Source organism: Brachyistius frenatus, unplaced genomic scaffold, assembly GCF_029030835.1.
Source record: "Brachyistius frenatus isolate BFR_SWC_R1_liver_20210118 unplaced genomic scaffold, ASM2903083v1 Contig_25, whole genome shotgun sequence".
In the NCBI taxonomy this organism is placed as follows: Eukaryota; Metazoa; Chordata; class Actinopteri; family Embiotocidae; genus Brachyistius; species Brachyistius frenatus.
In genome coordinates this window covers 2,582,501-2,610,000 of record NW_027210624.1, presented here as the reverse complement: position 1 = coordinate 2,610,000, position 27,500 = coordinate 2,582,501, and the positions used below count along the sequence as shown (strand labels likewise).

The 27,500-nt window shown below is 42.6% G+C and overlaps 1 protein-coding gene and 1 non-coding gene across 2 annotated transcripts in view; one reads left to right on the top strand and one right to left on the bottom strand.

The window, feature by feature from the left end:
- Positions 1 to 27,500, bottom strand: part of pard3aa (par-3 family cell polarity regulator alpha, a) — a 365,970-nt gene that overhangs the window by 267,479 nt on the left and 70,991 nt on the right. The gene's annotated exons all lie outside the window — the stretch shown is intronic.
- Positions 21,211 to 21,282, top strand: trnaw-cca (transfer RNA tryptophan (anticodon CCA)). The gene has a single exon. It is a non-coding gene; the product is annotated as a tRNA-Trp (tRNA).

Below are 27,500 nucleotides of genomic sequence, written 5' to 3'. Positions count from 1 at the left end.
TGGGAGTGATGATGACAAGTTCAAGGAGGGCAGACCACCGGGCCCGTTTACTGCTGTCTCCTCATTTTACTGCATGTTTAACGTGGCGCACTAACAGATGTCTGTGTATCTACCTGAACGTCGTGTCGACGGTATGTGAAGTTTTGATGTTTGTGTACTTGTGCGTGCTGGTGCTTCGGGCCTGCTTTGACCTGGGTTTCTACCCATCACAATCTGCTTTGCAGTTACTGAGTAATATTTTGGCATCACAGATCTGTCATAATTTATTGGTGGTGGTTTACTGTGTTATTCAGTCAGCAGTTTAGTTTAAAACACCATATAATTACAAGAAGCTCCACAAATTATCGGAATATCGTCAGTAAGGTCATTTTAGATACTACCTGTCAAGACTCAGCTCTGAGTTTAAGACTTATCAAAGAGTTGTGAAAGTAGTAGCCTGGAGCAAAAATTCACTCGGGTACACAACACGTTACTTTGGCTGCTGCATACAAGTACAAGAGAGAGAAAGAAAAAAAAAAACATCCAACTGTTCAGGCTTGCCCAGAACTCAGAGGGTTTTAACACAACACCAAAGAGATTTTCAGCTTTGGGATGAAGAGGGAGATAAGGAGAGGTAGATAGAGAGGTAAAATAAAGATCTACACTACACAAGCTGGCAGAGCTCGGTGCCGACTCACTTGCGCACGGTGGCATGAATGTAAATGAGCTGGTGGATGGTGCTGTCAGACGCTGTCACGGGTGGAGAGGAGAGGCGCCGCACCTCTCTGCTGTCCACATCCTGATAATCAATGCTCACATTTTCTATTCATGTCTGTCCGAACTTTGCCGTTCTCTCTTTCTCCTTCATGTTCTTTTTTTTTTTTTCCTCTTTTAGTTCTGGCTCCCGCTCCATTACACTCCGTTTTGTTGTCTCTGCCAATCACAACTTTATCTCTGTTTCTTCACTCTTTCTTATTAAAAAAGCCAACCCCAAACCACGAGCCTCCTCTGCACATTAACATTCACTTTATCATCTTGAAATAACTCTTTTCACAAATCATGGATATCAATTGGCCAATCTCATGGGGGTTGAAGTTATATTTTAGCAGCCAGTCGTTGTCTGAATATGGAACGATAAATGAGCTTCACCACTGGAGCGTCACAGTTCATTTGCAGCAATATTAGACTGACATAGCAGCCAGTGGTTGATACAGTGTAATGGGTCGATACTTAGGGAGAAACAGAGGTCTGAGGTTCTTGAATAAAGGATTAGGTTTGGAAGAGGGCTAAATTAGGGAGAGGATTGTTTTGTGTTTTCACTTGTGTTTAGGGTAAACAAATATCATTGTATGTCAGGAAATAGATCAATAATCAGTGGGAGGGCTGACCACAAATAGCCCCTCTCCATAGTAAGAGCTGGTTAACACTGGCTGATGGTACTCTTTCAGCAACGGTGGTTAGTGTAGAATTAATTATAATACAGACAATATTCTTTGACCATTCTTTCATGTGAAATATACAATCTGAATATCCAATTGCTGTTACAGTTAACAGCTACATGTGAATAAGGTGACCAAACACCACTCTTCGACACTTTGATGTCATCTGCCTTTTGGTCAGCATGTACATACTGTCTCTCCCACCCGTTTGCCCATTGTCGTATGTATAAAATGCCTCACTTTTTCTAAAGAATTAAAAAAAGACAAAGAGAAAAAGCTTGACGCCAAAAGAGATGTTCATTCATCCTCCATCCCTCCACAACACTGAGGCACTGAGTGTTTCTGGCCAGACTGCCACTAGCCTGCTCTGTGCCACCACCGTGCCAACACCAGCTGCAGATGCAGCTTCCACTATGCTCTACACAGCTGCAAATCCCCTCAGCCCTGCTCAAAGGCTCCTTTTGGAAAGTGGAGCATGCAGCAGGAGCCAAAGTGTCAGTTCTTCTAGCAGGTGGACAGCTGATCTGCGTAGAAAATAGGCCTTGGCAGGCGGGTAAGGCAGCAGTGTCTTGAGGTGCAACGAAAACCCTCCCCGGAGCATAAGCTCCCCCTTCAGAAGATGTGTAAGCTGCAGCTTTGAAGGAACAGAATCAGCAGGTTTCCCAGCAGCCCCTGACACCCAGTGACACTTGTTACAAGAGGTGCATGTAAGACCTGTCCATACTTTGCTGAAGCTACAGAGAACCTGGCTTCTGGGGGAAAAAAATGTTTTGACCATATTAAAAGAGAGCTGTTAACCAAATATTGAAAAGGCCAAAGTTTGCTTTTGCTCAATTTTCTGTGCTACTTTTTTCGAACTCAGAGCTCCTTGAGCACTCCAAAACAGATTTATTTGGATTAACGCTGTGCTTCAGTTGTGTTTTGAGATTGAGACCTTTGTCAAAGAAGGTTTCATTTTGACTTGAGCTGTGGAGTCAATACGTGTAAATCAGATGCCTATGAGCTATGCAAAAGTCCAAGCAGTCGCTGCCCAAACATTTTCCATAACACTGCCTTCTAAAAGACATCTAACAGCATATTCACAATGTCACAGCCACCTCACAGTTATGTAAAGGAAGCCGTTGAAGCCGTTTCTTTCCTTCTTAATGGTCACAGTGAAATGCAAGAGAAGCACAGGACATATTTCCTTCTTTTACAATACGAGATCGGCAATACCAACAGAGGGGGCCAAATATGAGCTTTCCATGAGCTGTGTGACCATGTTTCCACCCATAACTCATGTTTTATAGAAGACTTTATGAATAAATTGTGTGCCTTGGGATTGAGGGTGACTGGTAGCCAGGAATGAGTGAAGACCCAATGGCACAGAAGATTCCTTTAGTTAGAATGGGCTGTGTGTGGGTGTGGGTGATATTTTTAGGAGCGCAGACATCCAACTGTCCTTGGAAAATCTGATAAGCAGCTGGCTGTAAGTTTCCTCTAGCCTTCAATGAAAAAGGGGGCTCATTAGGGCTTCGTTCAAGTTACAGTTAAAATAAAGGGTAAACGATTTAGAGAAAGGACAAAATACAAGAACATGTGTTTTTGTGTGATACACTGTAAGTGCTTGTCTTTTCTCAAAGGCCACCTGAGGGACAACATAAGCCAGAACCCCTTTAAACAAGGCATGACAGCGCCCAGGCCACACTGTGCTATTTATGGGCCACATGCACCGTCCTAATTCACCTTTCTCCTGTTTGTCTCCTGTTAGCAGTCCTTCAAACCAATTAACACCTCAACAACCATTCAGGTCTGATTCCAAACGGCTGGATGCAATTAGAAGAAGGAAACATGGCCACTTATAGCAGGAAGGGGATTTAAGACACTGAGTGGGGAATTGGAACTACTGTTGGTTAGCCTAATGATTTGGAAGTAGACAGTGATTGGTGGTAATTGTGAGCGAAAGTCGAGGGTAAGGCGAATACTGACTAATTCCTTCCCCACATTCACACTCGGGAAAAATGTTCCTTATCTTCCTATCTGTCCCCCAACTTAGACATGTAGGAAGTTAAATGAGGTATAACGGTCGTGTAGGAAGTTTTGTGATTGCTTTTAAGGCTCCCGTGGGAAGAGGCGGCACCAGCAGCACTTCGCTCTGATCTCCAAAGGCTCCGCCTCATCCAGATTATCGCGATGTGGGACTGGCGCCAGCGCTTTTGGCTTGGCTGAGGTTCCCAGCGTTGCCCCCTTCAGCGAGGTTGTGTTAGGCGCATGTCATGGCGCTCATTAGCACCAACACAAAGACAAACCGCTGCTACACTGAATCACGACCGCCGACCAAGATCTGAAAATGTGTCCTGGAAAAATTACAGTATGCGGCGCAGCACGACTCTTCGCAGAGGGCTTTGAAGACTAGCGGCACATGTGCGGCGAAGGTTTTCGCCTCAAATACGTTCCATTCTGTCGGGTAATGTTGCCTTAGACACACGAATCGCACGTGAGGTGCACAGTAGTGCCATTCAGTGGCCGACCTGATACCTACAGGGTTGTTACCCTTCACAGAAATGTTTTTATTACATAGCACCAAATCAAGGTACACAAAGACACCCTATATTTCTAGAGGCTTGGCTTAGATTGGGATAAACTTCCCAAAACACACCTCAACTAAATAGAGTGACAAAACAGAATGACAGAATGGTCACAGATAGAAATATTTGAACATCCAGTGCAAAAACACACATCTAAAACTAAGAAAATCATGTTAAAATTTCATCATAAAAGCCCTTGAGCCCACTTACTGTACATGTCTGTATGCTCATTCGTTCCAACAAGAAGACGACAGCCGACATGTGACAGCATTGAACTGGGCCAGCCTTCCCATTTCCCTCTGTGGACTGTAAATTATTCATTTCAACCGGAAGCCCATACATACAGATTTAACTGTATGATGGTCTAATGAGGGCTATTGATCGAATAATTGATTGCTTTATGCACGGCCTAACTGACTGTTCACTGATCCATTTGGGCAGCTCATTACTTAATATGCATTATTCAGATTGAGCCACTAACTGGTGGAGACTGCAGTATCAACTGAGGAATGAATGTCAACAAGAATATAATAGCAGATTGAGGGCCACATAAATGCCTCTTTCAGTGCAGTGAATAAAAAAACTGTGGCAGGTTTGATTTGACAGTTGATGACACAGGCCAGTCTTAGATTTACCCAAGCTGATCTTACCTTAAAACTGTTCACTCTACCACTTTTCTAAGTTGTTTTATCCATCCTTGACAAGTCTGGTCTTTTAATTCCATAAAGACTGACAGTTCCAGTCGCAGAGACCCGAGGCCTTCAAAACTCTGCCTTTCAAATAAGTGATTACAATATGTTTGGCTGACATCCGAGAGAGCGCCATCAATACTGTGAGTTTTTCCCACAGATTTAGAGGTGAACCACAACAAAACTGTCTCCTCTCCTTCTTGTCTGGTAACAGAACCCAAGAGGAACCTCTCCAGAGATCGCTTTACAAGAAGCAAATTACTAAACGCCCACATACTGACGCTGACCTGTGCTGGCTTTCTGGCTCCACTCTGAGGTCTTGTGTTGCAACATAGTTGGCTGGCCCACAACTAAAGCTTGGACTGTACCATTGTGCTCACTTTGCATCCTTCCTGCGACTGATGGTCCAAGAAACGCTGGCAGTGAAATAATTGCTCTTTTACTGTAAGTCTGTGATTGCAGCACACTAATGCAGCCTTCTGTCTAACTGAATAATAATTTATAATGATATATATATATATATATATATATATATATATATATATAAACTGGTTGCCTGGCCCACTTTTCCTGTCCTTTTTATCAATTTTCTGTGAGGCTATCAAAGGTGCTTCCTTTCCAGAGTATAACATGTGCACTGACCATTTGACAGAGATGACAGGAGTGGGATGCCCTTTCTGCCTTCCTTTTTAATAAAACTTTACTTTTGACTTCTATCTCAGATCTTTTTTTAAGAACCACAAAAAGTGAGGATGAATAGAGTAGGAGGGAGAAAAAGACAAACTGTGACTACGATGACATACCGTGGAGAATCGAGGGGTCTCCAGAGGAAGCTGAAGCTGAAAGCATCCACATCGACTTCCTGGAAAGGCAACAGCGGCAGCACATACTGTATGTGGAATGGGTCAACAGGGGCTAACTAGACGGGTTCATCCGGAGGTCATCACAACGTGGGCAGTTCGACTTTCACTTCTCAGCTTGAACTTACTTTCCAATTAAAGCTAACTTTACTCAAGCCGTATCTGACACTGTGACTCACTGCAGGTACTTTTTTAGTCCACATTTATTTGCAGACATTGCCAGTGCAAGGCAAGAACCTGCGAGTAATCCACTTATCCAAAACAAAAAACTCCACATGCAGTACATTGATACTAAGAGACAATGCTAACAAAGTGGGTCTGCCTTCTTTTTGTTTTTGGTCCAACTATAATTGCATGGAAGCAGCAGCCATGCCAACTTAAATGCTCCTCAATAGATTAATGCACACAACAAGCCAAGTCTGCTAATTCATAACATGGCTGTTTATTTATTTATGGCATATTTCAACCAAATTCTCATTACACTTCATGCAATAGTGTGGAACTATATTATTCCAAAGTAGAGTGCGAGTCTGAGAACATAATTCTGAAGATAAAACTGGTGTGTTGGTTCATTCCTCTTTGAGAGGTTTAAGGATAAATGACCCTTTCCCCTCACTCGTGTTGCAGCAGTAATAATGCAGTAATACTTCATGCATCCCTGCCAAGCTAAGATGCAATGCGGACACAAATATGCATACAAATAAGGAGGATAGTATCGAGCAGGGATGATTTAACCCCTCAGTGCTACACACGTCCTGTCTCCGTATCAGTGCCCACAGAGGACATTGCTGAGAAGTTAATTAAGACATACAAAACTTCTTTCTCCAGACTTTCTGGGACAGACCGTGTCCCCAAAACAGCTGGATGCATGACTCTTTTGCATGTAGAGACAAACTCACACAGCATTGCTGGGGTCATGGGAAAGTGGCGGCTTGGCCTTTAGGTAATTCCACTGGGATGGAGTTAAATGTCCCCATTCTTTGGCAATTCGCTTTTTTCCCTCCTAATTAAAGAAAAGCAGAATGCCGTCCAGGTTTATGATATATTTACAATTCAAATTTGGCCCACATGCTTCATATAAATATTTTGGCAATTGTTGATAGAATAGTAATTGTCTAGTAAAATGGCAACAGCAGAATGGCAAATAGCAGGACAAGACAACCGAGCTCCAGCTATTCACGTCTACGCTGTCAAATATTCAGTGTTGGTTTCCTGCCCGTCTCGTACCACTTCAGCCGACAGACACAGAAACACACTCTCAGAGTACTCACAACAAGCACCTGGAATCATTCCCCAGTACCAGCGTCATTTATGAGCCAGGTTATCCACAGTCCTCTAGGGTTAACCGAGACGCCAGGTCAGAGTTTGTCACTAATGGGGCTCTGTTAGTGCCAGGGTACCAGAGCTGTGAATCCCCCTGAGAGGCATCAGTCTGAAGGGCCCACATCTCTAATTGGGGGAGCCCATGTACATAAATGACAGATTATGACCTATAAATGAGAATTTATGTGACCATTAGACGTGCCGGGTGATCCAGGCAGAGATGGAGAAGGCACTCATTAGCTATGCATTTAGAAAGCCTGGCTCTGCCTAATTAGCCTGATGATAGGCAGGCTACAGACATGTTCTTGTTTTTTACACCCTCAAACATTTCAGGCTTGTTATTTTGGTGCACTTTCAGACACAATTAGAAGAGCGACCTGAATTCTTGGCATTAGAACTACATTTCTGTGTGACGAGGCATCGAGTGAAGGAAGGAACCCGTGTACGGTTTATAAAGCAAAGTGAAAAACATTGCAAGTTCTTGTCATGCGATAGTAAACCAACTTCAACATCTTTACGAGACTGGCCTCCCTTGTCAACCCCAAGGGTGGATGAAGAGAATATTTACAGAATATTAAAAAAGCTTTGAGTTGATATGTCTGTGGGGAAGAGATATGCCGAGGAAAACGGCAAAATCAATGCAGTTGTCCGAAGGCTTTCGGTTGAACGGTAATATCTGGGAGATTGATCGGTGTGATTAGGGATTTGATGGCAGACTCAAATATTTGCACATGAAGTGGCAGTATTAGTGGTGTAATATTGAGTGGTGGTGGGAAGCGGTTGTCATGGGTGGTGGGGATGAGATAACTTGGAGAGACGGTGATAAATGCAAAGACAAAGAGGAGAGTGTGCGATTGAGCCTGTTTTTATAAACAAATAAATAACAGTTATTAGAGTCCATATATGTTGGCATTACCAGACAAACAACTTACCGTTTAATCATAAATAATGTCAATATGATGTGTGAATGTACAGATTGTTTATTGTTTCTGATGAACAGTACTGCCAATAAAGTTAATTAATTGAGCAAAATTAAATTGAATTGCGTGCTCATTGAGTCGTGTTATGGGAGACAAACACAGGGGAAGTCAAAAACAGCGTGACTGTGTGTGTGTGTGTGTCTGTGTGTGTGTGAAAGAAAGAGAGAGACAGCGCATAGTGTGTTTGATAAACACTCTTGTCTCTGCTCCCCACCTGCAGCCCTTCATCTCTACTGGTTCTGCCAGTTTTGATCAGCGTGGTGAGGGCTTGTGGCGTCTACAAACAAAGCATCACACACTTTACACAATTAACTGGCGGCGACAGACAAAAGGTTCAGCAGAGTTAAAAAAAAATAATAATAAAGCTTCCCTCTCTTCTTCTGCTCTTTCTTCATACTGTAGTTTGAACTTGTTTCTGTTGTTCCTACCTAAACTGATCAAAAGTGTAAAAATGCGGTTGGCAGCATGGGCCAAACTTGCCTGACTCCGCCCACCTGCGGCTCAAAACTTCAGTCGTCGCTGTTATTAGTCTGGAAACTGCATTAAGGTTTGCTCAGCCACTCTGGACCAATCAGCGACCGGTGGGGGGGCACTGAATGTGATGAAGTAGGTCCATAATGATGGTAGAGTTTCGGAGCACAGCATGTAGTGTACAGCCAATGCTGATTGGTTAAAGGCTGCTCCAATAGTTTCAAAATTAACCTGAGGCCAGTACGATACAATAAAAGTAATAGATACTGACATGTTAGTCGAACATGGAGGCCATGAGGAAGTGATGTGTACAAGAGGAACCTAATTTGACACATACCAACCATTTTGCTGTTACTGTAGGTGTAAATATAATCTTCCAGACTCAGGAGCAATATAACAGTTCGAACATCAGGGGTACGGGGAGTCTTTCTTCCTGTCCTCCGCTCTCTCATTCTCTTTGCTTCCTTTTGTTTGTCTCTTTCTTCAGCTAACAATGCCGGAGTGTTATTTCTCTTTGAGGCGGCTGCTTGAGCTCCCATCGGGCATGAGGGCGGCGGGGAGGAGATGGAAGCGGTGACCGTGCGAGACGGCGACATCGGGCCAGGCGAGCCTATTAGCGCACTTCACAGCTGGTCCCTCTCTCTCTCCCCGCTCTTTCCAGCACACACACACACACACACACACACACACACACACACACACACACACACACACACACACACACACACACACACACACACACACACACACACACACACACACACACACACACACAATGTTCTTCAACAGACCCATTGAAGACCGCTAGTTTGAAGGAGGAGAAAGGGAAAGAAAGATGGCGTTGGTTGTCCTCTGAGCTCCCATTAAAAGCTTCTTAAAAGCTGCCAGAAAGGCTAGATGAGGGGTGAAAGACAGGCCAGCATCCATCAATTAGAGGAAAATGAGACGCAGGAAGATGGGTGGACAAAGAGGCTGTGTGGATGTGTGTGTGTGTGTGTAACAGAGGAATAGCAAAGTGAACCCAAGCAGTGTAACCTTAAACTGGTCAATTCCATGTGAAAAGAGGGCAACAAAAATTTAACAAGACGCATTGTTACTGGAGCTGTGACGGGCTGAGGAAAGCTCTCTTTTCCAACAAAGGGGTTACAGAAACATAAATGTTTTTACATTAACACAGAGTTTGTTAGATTACACCTGACAATCCATAGGTGATGTTAACATCAGGATAAAAAAAAGGGCAAAGAGCAAGTAAGACAGCTACAAAAATGGTGACATAAACTACGGTGAAACAAAGACAAAGATGTGTTTCTTAAGTTGATTCAAGTAGAACAAAACTTTTATATTCTGCATGGTGCTGTTCAATTTTAGACTTAGAGGTGCTACTGCTTTCACCCTGCTGCCAGCTTCTTCAGGTGCCAATGACACTGAAATATTTTGAATACATTGCGGTCGTCTTTCCTTCGGTCCTTTCCCTGCTATTTTCAGAGCTTTCACTCTCTCCAGCATATCATTACAGCAAAGCAGTGACACAAGGAAGATGGTTTCATATTATTTCATTAGAGGAGCTTAAGGTTGTAAAAAAAAATGGTGTAAAACTTGGTTGAAAGCAAGATTATAAATCTTACAGTAGTTTATTCTCATATTGTTCTTAACGATCCTTTAATGTGTTTTATTCTAGTGAGCGTACACAATGGAAGGCAGCTCCACAGGTTGAGATCACAGCTACATTATATTAAGCATGTGACAAGTGTAACAACCTAAACATTTTAATTTCTGAAAAGGCTTCATTTTAAACTAGAACCATCTGTTTGGTTGCAAAGTTTAGAAATGATTACAAAGATGAACAAAACTGCATGTTTCATATTTTAATCCCTATTGTATCTTATTTGTATTTTAAGTCCTACTATAAGTGTGTTGCACAAAGTAACAACAAGTAACACTGACTGATTGATTGGAGACATTTAAATATGTCTAATTAAAGACCCCCTCAAGTGAAAGTTTCAGGGTTTTGATATGCTAGATGACATATGTTGAACAAAATAAGCAGCCAATGCCAAGTTTAGCATTTTCACATCACACACCTAAGGAACCAATCCTGTCAACTTGAGCTCCAGCTGCTGGTGAACGTTGGAGTGGTGGGTGGAGAAAGAGCCAGGAAAAATCTGCATATTCATTTGCCACTTTAAGGTTTTGGGAAGAAATGTTTTATTTTGAGGAACAAAGTTATGTTTTAAGGGGTTTAATCGATGTCAGGAGAAGAACTTTAAGCCTACATTGTTCTAAGAACAAATGCACTGTAAGGCTTTTGCCATTAACTGTAGTATCTCTTAGGTTTCCTTTAACACTATGGCTTCTTTCTATTGGATAGTCAGGGAAAGTGATTCTGACATTGATTTCTTTGTCATATAACAATAACATAATGAGATAATGATTTAAAACATTGTTAATGCAGATTAGTGTTGACTTAACATAACCAACAGTTTTAAGTTTTGGGTTGCTGCACTAAACAATGAAACCTACTTGACTGCAAATATGTTGATCAATCACATTGAGCTGTCAGCTGTCGTGACTTTCTTTTGTAAAGGAGCTGTTATTTGGATCATCTGGTGTGCAAAAGAGGTCAATGATGTTGATGACATTGACATCGTCTGATATTACAAGCGTTTGGTGCCTCTACGCTCCACAGGCTGAGTCAAAATGCTATAGAGCTTCTTATGTGGCCATTGACTGCTGGCCAGCAGCAGAATCTCCAGCAGCAACTGTATGAGGTCCACTTTGTATGAAAAGTGATTCTGGAACAAAGCCTATTATGTTAAACAGATAGTAAATGAGAGATGAGAATGTCCTCTATTAAGAAATCAGTGTAAAAATGTGCTGCCTCACATATTTCATTTAAATGTCTTACTTACACAAACAGATCATTTTTATTTTTAGCTACTGGTGTAATTACCGTTGACGAATGAGAAAGATCATCTTCTAAATGAAGCTGGAAACATGAGATTAGAAAAGGATTTGAGGAACCGTAAAAGAATCACATCCAACATGTTCATATTTTCCAGCAAAGAGTTAAAGAAAAGAAGCAGCAACATCACAATAGACCTTTTGCACAGGACATATTGTGACATGTCACAGCACAGGTGTGAAAAACAACATGATTGATGGCAGATTTCCATCTATGTGGTGTGGTGATATGTGAGTCCTGGTGCTTAACACTGTCAATGTTAGTAGGAACATCTGTGCTTCAGTCAACATAACTGCAGTGATTGTTCAACATACAAAAAACACGTCCAATATAGTAATAAAAATTTTACATCAAATAAAAGAAAACAATGAAAGATTTTGTTCATTTCTTCAAACCTTATTTAGCTTGAAGTCATTAATAAAGCTTCTGTTAAATAAGAAGTTATTGATTGTCTGACTTCTGTCCTACCTGATTTCAATTAGTAATGCAGGTTGATACCTTAGAGACTCGATCCCCTCCCCCAAAAAAGATAAGACCACAAACATTATGGAGCATCAAAATACCTCTTCTTATCTACCCATTGTAGCAGCAAATGAAGACCATTCAATTTGACATTCCAGTATCTTGAAAAAAATACAAATCACAGTCACAACAGTAATTCCTGATTCAAATACTGGGAAACTAAAACTAAAGTGAGTCTAAACTTTACTCTCACTGCTGTGTTCCATAATATCACCAGCGGCTATTTTGAAAGATATTTTGGCCATTTTGGATACATCATTTCGTCTGAAGAATGAGCTGGTGTGCATTTATTTAAACTTTTTTTTTTTTTAAAGACACTGCAACTGCCACATATTTGCAACACTGCTGATATGAATCATTTTTCACTGATGAATATCCTACTCGGACTTGGAGGCCACTCTCCTCATCGCCCTACCGGGATCTGTGTCTTCATGGAATCCTATTAGATGAGGCCTGCCTCCATCTGGATCTGACACTGACAGCCCATTCATCAACACCACTGTCTCACACCAAAACACACACTAACACACGCAGGGCCCTTCATTGTCGAGGGGGGATGAACAAACATCCCATAATAATAGAAACAGGCACCCTCCAGCAGGAGAAAGGAATGAAATGTTACCACTAAGGCGAGAGCCCCGCAGGAGGGAGCGAGAGGATGGAGAAGAAAAGAGGAATAATTTGATCAAGATGGCTGTAGTGTAACTGTGTGTGTGTGTGTGTGTGTGTGTGTGTGTGTGTGTGTGTGTGTGTGTGTGTGTGTGTGTGTGTGTGTGTGTGTGTGTGTGTGTGTGTGTGTGTGTGTGTGTGTGTGTGTGTGTGTGTGTGTGTGTGCGCGGTCTATCGTCTGCCCTCTCTATGTTCATGACCAGCTGGTTTGGATGTGGTGATGAACGAGGCTTCTGAGACTGCGGATCATGACATAACTTACCTGGTGGATCAGAGACGCACGCGCACACACACACACACACACACACACACACACACACACACACACACACACACACACACACACACACACACACACACACAGGGCAGCAGCACAGCAATAGAAAGACAAATACAGAAAGACGGGTTAATATAAACACACAACCCACGTGAGGTTGGAGTCTGCTGCGCAAACACAATATAGCGGAATCAAAAAAATCAAGGTCACGTGAAAAGTGAGGCAGCAGTAAATAAAAAGGTGGATAAAGTCGACGACTTAAACCAATCCAGTTGTACTCTCAAATGAAAATGAAATATCATGTTTATTTACCCTTCTGACACAGGTTAAGTCACTGTGCTGGTAGTGTTGTGCTATTACAGTTTGTACATCAGCCTAGAAAGTTTTAATGAGTTTACTCGCTCATATATCCCAGGATGCACCTGTGTTTGAACCATGCTGAGACGTGGTACATCAGAAATCAATTTTCAATCTTGACCGAATCTTGATCTTCAATATATCATACAAGAGAGAGTAAAATGAGCCCATACACTACTGTAGTACTTATCACACACACACATACATACACACCAATCATCAGCAGTACTGTTGGTAGCAAAGCCATAAGAGGCTGATGGAGTGGTTGTCTTGGAAACAGAGACTGGCATGGGTTATTATGAAGGAAGAAATGAAGGGTGAGGGTGTGTGGGGGAGGGGGTGGGGGTGAGTGAGGGCCACAATGCAAAGATCTGCAGCAAGTGTGTGTCCTAGTGTGTGTGTGTGTGTGTGTGTGTGTGTGTGTGTGTGTGTGTGTGTGTGTGTGTGTGTGTGTGTGTGTGTGTGTGTGTGTGTGTGTGTGTGTGTGTGTGTGTGTGTGTGTGTGAATGGAGGGCTATTATAGAGATGTTCACTGGCAGATTAACTTCCATTCTCTTACTACTTCTATCAATAATTCACATAAGACATATAAATCAATAATTCAAACAAATACAGGCCAACAGCTCGACCTGTGTTATTTTCAACTGGTATGCATGGTCCCACTAAACATACAACTGGTAGAAAAACAGACTGGGTGAGAGGGGAAATGGACAAATAAGGTGGGAAAGTAACAAGCACAGACAGAGTGACAGACTGACAGCCACCCTCCCTCTGTTCCCCCTTTCTCCCCATTTTCCCTACAGCCGTCTCCCTTCAGTGGGTTCGGAGCCCCCGTGGTGATTGTTGCTGGCCTCCTTCTTCACTCCCTGTCTCCACCCCCTCCGTCCCCCTCTTTACTCCAGCCCACCCCTCAACCCCCCTCATACAGAGAGGAGAAAACAAGGCATCCAGGCAACCCCAGCATCACTTACTGAAAGTAAGAGAGGAGAGGAGAGGAGAGGAGAGGAGAGGAGAGGAGAGGAGAGGAGAGGAGAGGAGAGGAGAGGAGAGGAGAGGAGAGGAGAGGAGAGGAGAGGAGAGGAGAGGAGAGGAGAGGAGAGGAGAGGAGAAGGAGGAGAGGAGAGGAGAGGAGAGGAGAGGAGAGGAGAGGAGAGGAGAGGAGAGGAGAGGAGAGGAGGAGAGGAGAGGAGAGGAGAGGAGAGGAGAGGAGAGGAGAGGTAGTAAAAAGCCGCATTGTGATGGAACCAAGAATACAGATGAGACCGAGTAAAACAGGGACTGAATCGGAGGGAACGCTTGAGAGAAAGATAGAGAGTGAAACATCCGGTGCAATAGTGAGGACAGCAGGGGGAAAAGAATAGAGATAAGCATTAAATGAATGCTTCAAGAAACTAAATACATGTGTGGTGAAGGGTGTAATAAAACAAAGTAGTGGTATCCACAGTATGAAATAACAAGAGTAGTAAAATAGGCAGAAAAAGCCTAACAGGTGTACCATGATCTGGGATTATTCAACATCAGTTTTGCTTAAGACAAGAACACTTATAGATGTTGTTGATGACTTGATTTGACTGATGATTTACTAAAATATAGGCTATCATTTACAGTATAAACACATACTTGACAGTTTTATGACAAATTTGTTGTATATATTGTGGCTTTTTCAGTATATCAGTCAATCAATTTGCAGAATCACAAAGCAACGTGGTCCAAATCATACAAATAATGGATAGACCAAAAAATACTGCAAGTGAATACAATCATAAAAGCTAAAGTAAACACATTAAAACATCAGCGTTTTAGAAATGCAATCCCTGATCTGTAAACATAAAGACCTGAATCTGAACTTGATATTAAAATGATTTCCAGTAAAAACAAGAGCCTGTGCAGCGTCTCTCTGCTGACAACAGCCTCTTTCTCACTGTCAAAGTCAGTAAATGTAAAATTAGTGGTAGATGAATTAAAAAAAAGAAAACTTGAAAAAAAAATGCATGTCAAATTGGAAATTATGTTAATTTTTGTGTGTCTTGAGGCATTTGTGGGGTGTTTGCATGAGGGCAAGCTGCGCGATAGATAAGGTTCCAGAAAAGAGGGTTTTCCTCGGCTCTCCAAACCCCTCGAGACACGCAAGCTCGATGGAAGAGGAGGAGGAGGAGGAGGGAGGAAGCAGACATAAAACATTGTTGTTGTGTTTACTTTCATCTGCCTTTTTAATTCAGCCAGGAAAATAAAGTTTAATTTACTCTTTTTCAGACACAGTAGCGAAAGTAAGGATCCCAGCATGCCAAATAAAGTTCGCTGATGATGTGCAGCTCTTTCTGGGATATAATGGTTCAATACACAGACAGACATAAAGAAAAGTGAGGCAGTTAAAAAAAAAAAAAGAAGATGTTCGCCCTGCTCACAATTTGATTTGCAAAGAATTGTTCACATTTGACCGCTTGCAAATCCTTTTAGCAGTGCACTGCAGGGGATCGCGACAGTAGAGTTAGTGCATCCCAACACACTTACAGACACACTTACAGACACACCCGGCATGGCTGATATGACTGCATGATGACATTTGATAGGGCTACGGTGGCTCATCTCCACGCTCACCATAATCCGTGACATGAACAACCCTGTGAAATGGGATGAATGAGGTGCTCTGGCGCACTGTATCATTCATGGTGACTGGGTTTGGTATTTACAATGGAGGAGACGGATGACCCCTTCCAGACCTGGATCTATAGAGATTTCCAAACAAAGGCGACTTAAATTTGTCATATCATTGTTTTTAGCAGTGTTTGGAAAAATGACACAAAATCATGTGTATGTCCAAAATCATCTGCAATCAGACAGCAATCATCAGAGAGCTGTGTTCCAACCCTGCGGGGAGCAAGCTGGGCTGTTTCCAGGCAGCATCTCCCACAGACACGTAAAAGAAAAAAAAAAAGCTTTCCGCAGAGGAGCTGATCTCATTTTAAACACATAGTTGTTCTCCTCTTCCCCTATAGCCTCATTACAGTACAATCTGATTACAGGGTGGGAAACAAAGGAAGACAATGAAAAATACCATCCGCTGTCGAGGAGGTGGACGCAGGTCTGTTAGGATCTCTGTCAACTTTACGCTCTCCCCTCCCTAAAGGAACGCCGGGTTTTGACTTTAAGCAAGGCGAGAAAAGTACAACTCTATAAAAACACAGTTTGTGTTCATTGCAGGTGAAATTGCATGTCGCATCCGTTTGGGTATCAGAATGTAAAAGCATAAATTCTCATCCCCGGTGTCAAAGCCGCTGCAGCTGGAGCAGAGAAGTGGCAGGGACCTCACGGGGCCTAACGCGCCTCTGACTGAAGTCGGCCTATTTTCTGTGTATGACAGCGGTAGAATGAGACTGTTTCGGCTCAGTTACCGCGCCGACGATCGGGTCCCCTGCTCCCAATGAGCAGATTTCATTGGCCTCTATTACTGGGTCAGGCTGCGTGTGGCAGCGGCTGGGTGTGTTTGACTAGGCAATAAGCCCAGTGTCACTGTCACTTTCATCACAAGAAACTCTCTCCTTCTCACTTTGTCTTTGTCTCTCTCTCTCTCTCTCTCTCTCTCTCCTTCTCTCAGGCAGCCTTGGAAAAACCATCCAACCCTGGAGCTGACACGCAAACAGGAAGAACCAGACGAGGCCGATAAGAAAATAGTGCAGGGGGCTCAACACACCAGGAGCTTTCTGCCTCCCTTTTGCAATTTTTCTACACCAAACACTCAGTAGCCTGAACCCATTTCTTGAGTCACACACTCTTTTGGCAAAACCATAAACAATGTTCACCTAGTTAGGCACAATTTTACAGTAAACTGCGTGAGAAACAGCAGAGTTACAATTTGAAAATTTGGAGGTAATGAGGAGTGTCAGCCTTTGCTTCATTGTTCGTATCCTCCAATCAAACATCTTCTTCTTTACATATTTTCTTTGTCCTTTTCCACAACTTTATTTCTTACTGAATTTACTGTATCGTAAACAAAAACAATTTTCTGGAGCTGCATGCCCTGAACATTGTTTTTAATTTTTTATTGATGCAGTGTGTAATGACTGCTCAGTAGTGTTTTAATTCTGACTGGCTTGTCGTATGATCTGACAACATAGTTTGGTTTTGAGGACAGATCAAACTGTTTTGAGGCGAAAGTTCAGTTTTGGCAAAAGAGTCAGAGGTTTTGTGAACGTAGTTTGAAAATTGTGTTTTGTGCTTACAGTTTTGAGAAAAGGATGGAAGGTCTCAAGAAATGTGTCTTAGCGATTGTGAAAAACTGTAACAGCTGGGCAAACTTTTTTAAGACTTTAAAATATTAAAATCACGAGTTTGTGTATTGTTTGATCTACAAATGTATCAATACCATAATGAATGAAGAAACACATTAATATTAAGGATAGTGTGCAATTACAGTTCATGTGATACACTTTCTGTAAGGAACCAAGCTAGCAGGCAAGAGGAGTCACAGGTATTTAAAACAAAAAATATATATTGTTTTATTTACCAAAAAAAAAGAAACAGGAAACAATTTACAAAAATGTGTAACTAAATTTCTGGGCTCCGAAAGGAATCTATGAAACTCAACTCAACTCAGGCTACATCAACACAACAAATTGACCAAAATCAAATGATCTAACCAACAAGACAGGGGGACATATACTGTATGCTGGCTGATTAGACCATTTAGAAATAAAAAGGGTAAAACACAAACACCACACTATCAACTGAACTACAACTAACAAAAACAGGACTAATCCTGGAATGGCTAACTTATTTGAATGTTATCTAAATCAAAATATATCAAGAACTAATAGATTCTCAAGAAACAAACAAAAATCTGAACGAAGAAATCCAGTTTCCCACCAGAATGTGGCAGGCTTTTGGTAGAGTCTGATTGGCCACTTCCTGTATTTAATTGCTTAACTTTATGGAGTACATCTTCTACTCAGACCTTGTAAGATGTCCTCCAGCAGCAGCACCCCTGGCACTGGTAACTCTAACTAAACATGAAAATTAGAAAACAACTGAAGGACAAAAGTTAACTAAATGTGAGCACTAATACAGAAAACTACTGTACTCTCAAAAGTGCTCAACATGTTTTTAAGTGGGATGAATGAATCAAATCCATGAGTTGAGACCAAGATAAAGTAAAGTAGACAAGGACAAATGAAAAACAAATGTAAATAGAAACTAAAGTGTGCCTGGCAGAGGGTTAAATCACATCCTCCTATGACAGCACACAGAAGACTTGTTCAAGAGTTATCAAATTTTATTGCAAAGATTATGATCAATATTAAACACATTTTAGAGGCAATAATTTCTGTTGGCACTGCTGACTTACAGTTTGAATGTTTGCTAATGTCCAACACACAGTTTGATCTGAATATCATGATATCGTGGCTGCATGCCAGTGTGGACACACGTCTGTCCAAAACCAAGCCAGCAATATACCACATCTGTTTGATACTTCTGTTTGTAATGTGTTACTCATTGTGGCCTAACTATGAAGTCTTACTCCAGATACATTGTACACCATATAATTATATGACTTGTAAATAGTGAGACAAATCGTTGTACTGTCACTAAAATGAACTACATTTTTTCTTGAGACACTCTGAAAATCTCTTTGAGCCGCAGGTTGAAGTGTGGAAGTCATTTCTGAGCGTAAATCAAGCAGGACATTGCTGCCAAGTTGAACAAGTTCAACTGTCATACTGCAGTGTGTGTGTGTGTGTGTGTGTGTGTGTGTGTGTGTGTGTGTGTGTGTGTGTGTGTGTGTGTGTGTGTGTGTGTGTGTGTGTGTGTGTGTGTGTGTGTGTGTGTGTGTGTGTGTGTGTGTGTGTGTGTGTGTGTGTGTGTGTGTGTGTGTGTGTGTGTGTGTGTGTGTGTGTGTGTGTGTGTGTGTGAGTGTGTATGTCATGAGAAAGGTGCATCCAAATGCCTATATGTATCACATGCATGGTCATGCATGCAGGTTTATGGGCAGACAAATGCAGTTGATTTGTAAACTGTGCACATCCAGGATTTGATTTGAATGTGAAGACGTACAACACATTCTCAAGGGACAAACACAGCTCTCAGTCACTCGTGTATTTCAGACAGCAATCACAACAGAGAGACAGAACATAGAGTTTCACACACACAGACACTCATTCACACGTGGCACTTTTAACCTGGTCTGAACACTGCAAAAGTTGTTTATCCAGCCAGTAAAGTGAAAGTGACTTGTGTGGATTTTTATATAATAAACCCTTCTCATCAGCCCCAAGAGTTATTAATTTTTGATTATGGATAAAATACAAGATACAAGCAGTCTGGCTTATAAATGTGGAAACACATCAACATACATCCTATTCATCTAACCTACAGAGAAGCTGAATAATAAAGGTTAAGAGTTTTTAAACAGTCTCTGCCATTTGGACCTCTGTGTGTCTGGTGCAGCTTTAACATTTGGTTTATGGTGTCACCAAGGTGCCATAAGCAATAAGAATATATCGTGGCAGACTGTCAGTTCAAGAAGCCCTCTTACTGAATCCCTGCTCTCCGAATATGACAAGCAACACTGAGAAGCTCAACCTTTTCATTGTGCAGAGTGTGCCTCTTAAACAAACGAGTCGCCGTAATATTCCAAGCGCTTTTCTTAATGCATTCCATCCCCTCTGATCATCAGTCCTTGTCCGGCTCCATTAGAGCTGTTTCATATCGGAGAATAACAATATCTCAGTCACTGTGCGGCTCAGTGCGCCGCCGTGGAGCTAATCAATCCACGGCTCGTCTCTCCGTAGGTGGACTGATCGGACGGCATTATTCTCCAGTCAATTACCTCTGGTGAGAGAGGCAGAGGGAAGAATGACAATGGACGCTGATGAATGCCACTCAGGACTCAATTTAGATGACCGGGCCACCGTCCCTGCGCTGGCAGTAAGACAATTGGGTCTTCTAATAGAGTATTTACGTGAGCTCTCCTCCAGCAACCAGCTATTTGTTCCAGAGAGGTTACGACTGGAATGGACTGTTTACCTTTGATGTGGTACTTTGCATAAGGACACAGTGGAAGACCACAGTGTTTATGAGGTATGCGTGTGTGTGTGTGTGTGTGTGTGTGTGTGTGTGTGTGTGTGTGTGTGTGTGTGTGTGTGTGTGTGTGTGTGTGTGTGTGTGTGTGTGTGTGTCACACATTCATCTAGATGAATCTGTATTACTAATCATTTTATAAATACATATTCGTCCTCTGGCTTTAAGCATTATCAGGAGCGTATAGTGGCAATCAAATAACTATCAGTAGCCGTGGCGTAAAATCTCAACTGCCTCATCTGAGCACTCTCTACAGACAGCAGCAGGCAGTTATAGTTAAACAGCTGGTGGATGTATTTAACACATCATAATGTGCAGTGCGCGTGTGTAAGAGGGAAGCAGCGGCAGCCGAAAATGGTGCTTGGCCTGGCAAACGTAAGGGTTTATGGAACGGCAGACCGCAGACATGCTCCACTGTCCGACTGCACCGTGATGGGAAAAACACCGCAGCTCTTATACAAGATCAACAAAACGAGTGGAAGGGAAAAAAGAAACGACACGAGACAGGAGAAGGATGGAAAGAAAAAGAGATTTCGTAGTTGTGTACCCCGTTAAGGATGAGGCCTGACTGAAAAGGGAGAGGTTGGAAGGACAGCAAAGCTCTATGGCTGGTCAATATGGTTTAATATAGCCAGGCCGTTATATCATAATGTCTCATTGCGGTTTGGTCCGGTCTGGTAAACAGATGGGTGGTCTGAGATGTGACTGGGTTAGTCCATAAACCTGACAACAGTCAACTTAGGACACAGGGTGAAAAGGCTATTTACTATGGTTATAAAATGTTATGGCCCTTTTCTTTATATATTAGGAGAACTACTAAAAGGCCTCATGCATTAGTTGGTGTTTTTCTTTGAGCGGCTGTAGATTCATAAAAATGTTGGGTCTGATTTTTTTCAGACAACAAACAAACAAATACATACTGTATTAAGAAAGTTATTTGGAATTGCATAAAAAAGTTTTTTGTTTTTCATTTTGTTAATTTTGCTCTCCTATCCGACCTCAAAAGTTTGATCATAACAAGTTATAAATTGATGGCAGGAGGACCTTGTGGCGCAACGGTAGCGCGTCTGACTCCAGATCAGAAGGTTGCGTGTTCAAATCACGTCGGGGTCAAATCCTTTCATGGCGCTAACCTGTTGGAGAATCAACACAATAACGTATTCATGCTTTCCGCAGCATCAATAGTTCATGTGATGTAACTTTCATCACTGCAACATTTCGCCCTGCTTAGACCTCCGCATGCAACAAATGACATCCAACTTCATAAACAGTGTCCTTGGACAGAGCTGATAAAAGCATGTCTTGAACTTCATCTTTGAAATGAAGGTCGTTTTTTTGCGCCGCACGTCCAACATCAAACTCACTTCGTCTGGCCATTGATTGTTGACCAGCAGACCATATGCTCGGTGCTTCACTCTGATGACTGCGCTCAGCTGTGGTAGACTGATGATCTGTTCACTTTGCCTCTTGAGTTTGCACTGCACCTCATCTGTATTTATTTATGGTGTTCCACACAGGACGTCTTGACATCTGCGGTCACATGTTCCTCCCGTTTGCACCGTTTGGCAATCTAATCTCACAGCACCACACAGTTTTACATCTAAAGCTCAGGAGCCTGGTCGCAAGGTGTTCTTCTTCTCCTTACTTTGCTTAATGGCTGTTAGCATACAGCTTACAGGTGCCAACTTCAGACGAGAGTAAACCACTCTCTTTAAATACAACCATCAAGTTCATGACGGAAGGAACTCATGTCCACCATTGGTCTCCAGCTGACAGAGTGGTGGCGCACAAACAATGTCTGTCTTCCAAACAGATGTCTCACAATGAAACATGCAAAGCTGAGAAAAAGATCAAAACCCACTCAACAAAAAGTGAATTTTTCCACGAAAGAAATATTTGAGGCCTTTCATGTCAACGTGTAAAAACCTCCATTAATTCTGAGTCCATCACTCCAGAGTAAAATAATACAACAGCATCACGTCTCGCTGAAATAATTTCTTCTGGAAGAACAGATGTCTGCATTTTTCTCTGACTGTCTCTCCTGTTCTTGTCTATGGCACACGGCTCTTTTGTGAGTCTTTGTGCAAAAATCATTTTCACAGTCATACCTAGCAGGCGCTGAGGTGTAAAACTGTCCTGTAATCTTAATAACAGATGGCCACAACTGTCCCGAGCAGTCTGAGTCCATCATCTAAATTACCGCTTTAGGCAAATGCCCTACACGTAGGCGGGTTATTCGGTTACAACACCTCACCTCTAAAATCCTTTGTATGCACGTGGCTTCCGCTGAGCATTTCCAAGGAAACGTTGAGGGGCAGGATTCGCAGCCCTGAGCTCAGCTCACATTCCCGCAGTTAATTGGGCCTGACAAGATGTATGTGCCTTTGGACCTGCCTTGTTATCCTCCACTTTAAGTGTGCAGCTACTTATATTTTTCACCCCTTTCTTTTCCCATCAAGCACATCTTTGGTGGAAACAAATCTCTGGACACTAAATACACAAAAGTAGAGAATTCATGGGAACATGAGTCGCTCTCTTCATGCCTCCTCCTTTTGTCCCCTGCTAGTCTTACATTTCCTCTGTATCCACATCTTGGACATGCCCCGCTCCAGCCTGACCCCGAGGTGATCACCTCCAACATGTTAACCGTTTGACCCTCCCTGGCCTGCTAACGCACTTCCTGTAAAAACGTGTGTGAGGAAATACAAGGAAGTCAGCTGGCCATTCTGTTTTGTCTTCTTCGGCCTTAGCTTTACACACAGGACGCTGACTGTGTGTGTGTGTGTGTGTGTGTGTGTGTGTGTGTGTGTGTGTGTGTGTGTGTGTGTGTGTGTGTGTGTGTGTGTGTGTGTGTGTGTGTGTGTGTGTGTGTGTGTGTGTGTGTGTGTGTGTGTGTGTGTGTGTGTGTGTGTGTGTATCTAGCAGTAAAAACCATTACCGCCGTGTGGTTAGAGCTCCTTCGCACACCTGGGCCCCATTCACCGCTGCCCTGTCAAACAAGCGTGACGTGAGGCGAGCACAGCGGCATCATCAGGAAGTCTAAATTAAGCGAGCGCCGGGCGGTGGCACGGTCAGGACACACTGTCGAACACTTGAAGTGTTCGGAGGACTGACGGACGGAGACGGACGGAACACACAGATGAAATAAGTGTGCTCTGCAAACATAACAGCTAAATTAAATCTGGAATTGAATGAATAGAAAGTATCTGAGCGCTCTAATTAAACTTACTAAAGTAATTAAGCTTCTGCAACATCAGCTTTTGATTGACTGGAACATGAAACACACACTCTTTCATCTAATAAAAAGAACCACTGATCATGGTCAGTGTGTAAAACTAAGGGGAGGCCATTACGAAACTGTATTACAATGGAAACCTACACAAGTCCACAGCGACATTACACGGAGAGGCCCAAATGTATTATTCCATAATGTTACACTTCTTAAATTAATTCAATAAATCAACACAAACTAACAAGAGAGCAAGAAAAGCAGATTCCTTGACGTATCCAAACAGAGTGTCTGTGGAATAACAGGGGCAGAGGGAAGGGAAAGTCATTCCCAGAATTGAAAACTCGCCTGATCTGGAATACGGGGCGTTGATATTTTCTTAAGTAGGCTTCGGGGACGCTTTTTGAAACCATGCTTGATGTAGGATTTTATTTGGCTTGGAATAAAAGCCTCCCCAGAGTTCTCTTCCTCCTATAGGCTGGTTAACCCTACCTGACACGCACACACACACACACACACACACTTAAACACGCACACACACACACACACACCGAACGTTAAGTAGGTTATGATTAATTTTCGTTGTCATCGTCTGCCCATAAAACAAAGTCAGTCGGAGCAAACGGGGGTTTTCCTGTGCTCCTCTTAGGCTGCGTTCTAAATCATTCATGGCTATTAAACAGTACATGTGGGTATTTAAAATGTAACACTTAATGTGAACACACAGACACAGACGTGGACACACACAGGCTGCGCTTTCACTTAATGTCATTCCAACTATAACCTGACATTTCCTCTGTATTGTTGCTTTTAAATGGAACCTGTAAATAACTGGGAGCACAATGAGCCGCTGGCGGCCAGACGGTTAATGAATTCAATTAGTCAACGTCGGGCCGATTAAGAGGTCTGAAAAGAAGCATTGTCACATCGTAGATAGACAATGAGTGTGTGTGTGTGGGTGTGTGTGTGTGAGCCAGAATCAATGGCTCTATCAGTCAGCCAGGCCAGGCCTCGCACTCTGGGCCTCTCCTTCCATTCATCAATGAGGACCATTGTAGATCCAGCCAGTGAATATGTGTGTGTGTGTGTGTGTGTGTGTGTGTGTGTGTGTGTGTGTGTGTGTGTGTGTGTGTGTGTGTGTGTGTGTGTGTGTGCGCGCGTGCGTGCGTGTGTGTGTGTGTTCACTTTGTAGGCGTGTGCCTGCGTCACTATGTGTGCATTTTGCTGCATTTTTGTTTGGGGCTGTGCGTGTGTGTGTGTGTGTGTGTGTGTGTGTGTGTGTGTGTGTGTGTGTGTGTGTGTGTGTGTGTGTGTGTGTGTGTGTGTGTGTGTGTGTGTGTGTGTGTGTGTGTGTGTGTGTGTGTGTGTGTGTGTGTGTGTGTGTGTGTGTGCTAGAGGCCATGTGTTTGCATACCAGCACCTCATTATAACTCTTTGTAGCAACACACTGCATATCTCAAAGTGGGTAACGTTGCCTCTTATCTCAACAGCAGGCTGAACGCTTTGAAACTGTCAAAGGGCTCATAGATGCTTTCTCAATTAAGAATAACCTTTATGCTGAAGAATTCACATCCCACAAAAGCCTCTTGTCTGCTTTTACACTGTACAACGATGGAAATTGGAGGCACGATACTTGTAGCTGTCAGATGCAGAGTTCAAACGGCGTGGTTATTTTTTCACTGTGGGCTCAGTGGGGAATCGACCTTTTCCCTGAGACATCAGAGGAAACAATCAACAAAAAAAGAGCGAACGAAACAAAATGCCAAGCAAAAACTGAGTATTCACACGGCGATTGCTTGGTAAGGTGGTGCCAAAAGACCGCAAACAATAGAGCTCCTGAGTAGCCGGCGGAAGCTGACGGAGCCTCTTCACGAGGAGACGCTAAAAACCAAATGCATTTGGGTAAACAGTGCTCCTTGTGCAGGGTGACTAATTCTCTGTGAAAAATGTCCTTTCCGGATGCGACTTGAAATATGTTTTACGCACATGTTAGAGGAAAGAGAGCGTTACAAGTTGAAGCCAGACATTAATATTGAGATCAGTCTGTATTGATCAATCAGAGGGACCGAAATACAAGCTTTTGCTTAAAAGGGAGATCTCTGATTTTAGGTTTGAAGTGAACACAGTTAACAGGAACACACACATCATCTATTATTGAAGCTGTTCATGTACCTCTTAACTATATGTCTGAAAATACTTAACAGCAGACATGTGTTAGTGTGGTGAATTCAAACAGCACATTGTTGTTTCTTTGTTGGTTTTCTTTTGATTAAGAAAGTTGATGGAACAAGGTATAATATACAGAACCTTCTGAATAAAATATGATTAAGAATAATAAGGAGGCCTTATTCGCTTGTCTTTTCTTGTCTCATTGATCTTATTTTTGTGCATCTGTAGGGCCTGGCAGTATTTAGAACTTAATTTGGGTCGCATCTATAAATAAATAGTAAAAAAATATCCAATGCAATTTTCCCAGACCTGACGTCTTTAAACTGCTAGTTTTTTGTTTGATTAACAGTCTTAAAGCCAAAATTCAATGTATATTTATAGGGTTTCCCCTATAGCCAGAGTATGTTGGTTGTCACTGCAATCTTCCCCATAGTTTCTGAGCACCAAGAGGATACAGAGAACTTGTCAGTTGTGACTTGATAGGATTCATTCAAGGTTTCCTGAGAGGATGTTTTTAACTTTCATCTGCTGTCCATCCGCTGCAGTTTGCACTGAATCAGGAAACTCCAGCCCGACATGCCCCTCCTGGTGTCAGCCTGCACCGGAGAGATGAATCAATTCTCTGGGAGTGGACACATGGAGCAGACAGGAAGTGGTCCGGCCTGAGGGCCCCCGCTGATGCTACACTATGTTTATCACTAAGATAGGCTTCTCCTTTCACCCTCACACACACACACACACACACACACACACACACACACACACACACACACACACACACACACACACACACACACACAGAGGCTTGCTCGAGCCCTGGCCCGATCCCTGATTACATCTGGCTTGTCATCATAAGCGGCCAGCTCAGCTCTTCGGGGGCCCCTGCTGCTCTGATGAAGCAAAGCAGGCTGGCCTCCTTCCGTAGACCCCCTCCACCCTCCTCCCGCCCCCACCATTCCCATCTTAGGACAAATTTAATTTGGAGGTGCAGAGGACTGATAAAACCAGGAGACAGCATGAGGGGCAAAGGGGGAGGGAGGTAAGTTGATACCTCCTCCAGCTCACACACACACACACACACACACACACACACACACACACACACACACACACACACACACACACACACACACACACACACACACACACACACACATACAACTCCACCTCTCCTTTTTTCTCCACCCGACACCCCCATCCGATCCATTCCCTGCATCCCCAGACAAAGACAACCCTCTATTTTTTTTTCTCTGCCATCTTTTCAGTCATCAGAAAAAATGACAGAAAGAAAATGGGAGACTGGAGGATGAGCACCAAAATGTCTCCGATCTCAGATGACGTGTGGAACTCAATGGGACTTCTAATAACACTCACTTGTCAATTGGACTTTAACATTCCCATGCATAAAGAGTAGTTGAACAATTCTAGGATGTAGTTTCTAAAAACTGATAAAAGCTACTATTTTCTATTGTAAATCAAAGGTCATTTTCAAGATTTATAAGAAGCTTTTACAGCTGATCTTATCGGTGGAAAAACTAATGTTCATGTCATTCATAGCTTTAACTGACAAAACTTTTGTATGATAGAATGATCATTATTTATAAAAAATATAAATATAATATAAAATAACCAAAGAATAGATATGCCATGCTCATTTAATGGTTAAAGCTTCTCACAAGTGATGATTTGCTGGTTTTCTCTGTTCTATTCTATTGTAATTAAATATCTCTATGTTTCAAATAACAAGAGAAACTAAACGTTTAAAATATCTCTCTGGGATGTCACAACCTGGCATGTTTTGATGAAAGAAATAATTGTGGAATTGATGAAAATAGTTTTTATTGGAAACCTTGACAGTGAGAAACTGATGAAAGCCGTGAGTGCACACTGCACTTGGCCACAGTTAACCTCTAAGAGAAATGTCTCTCAGTCA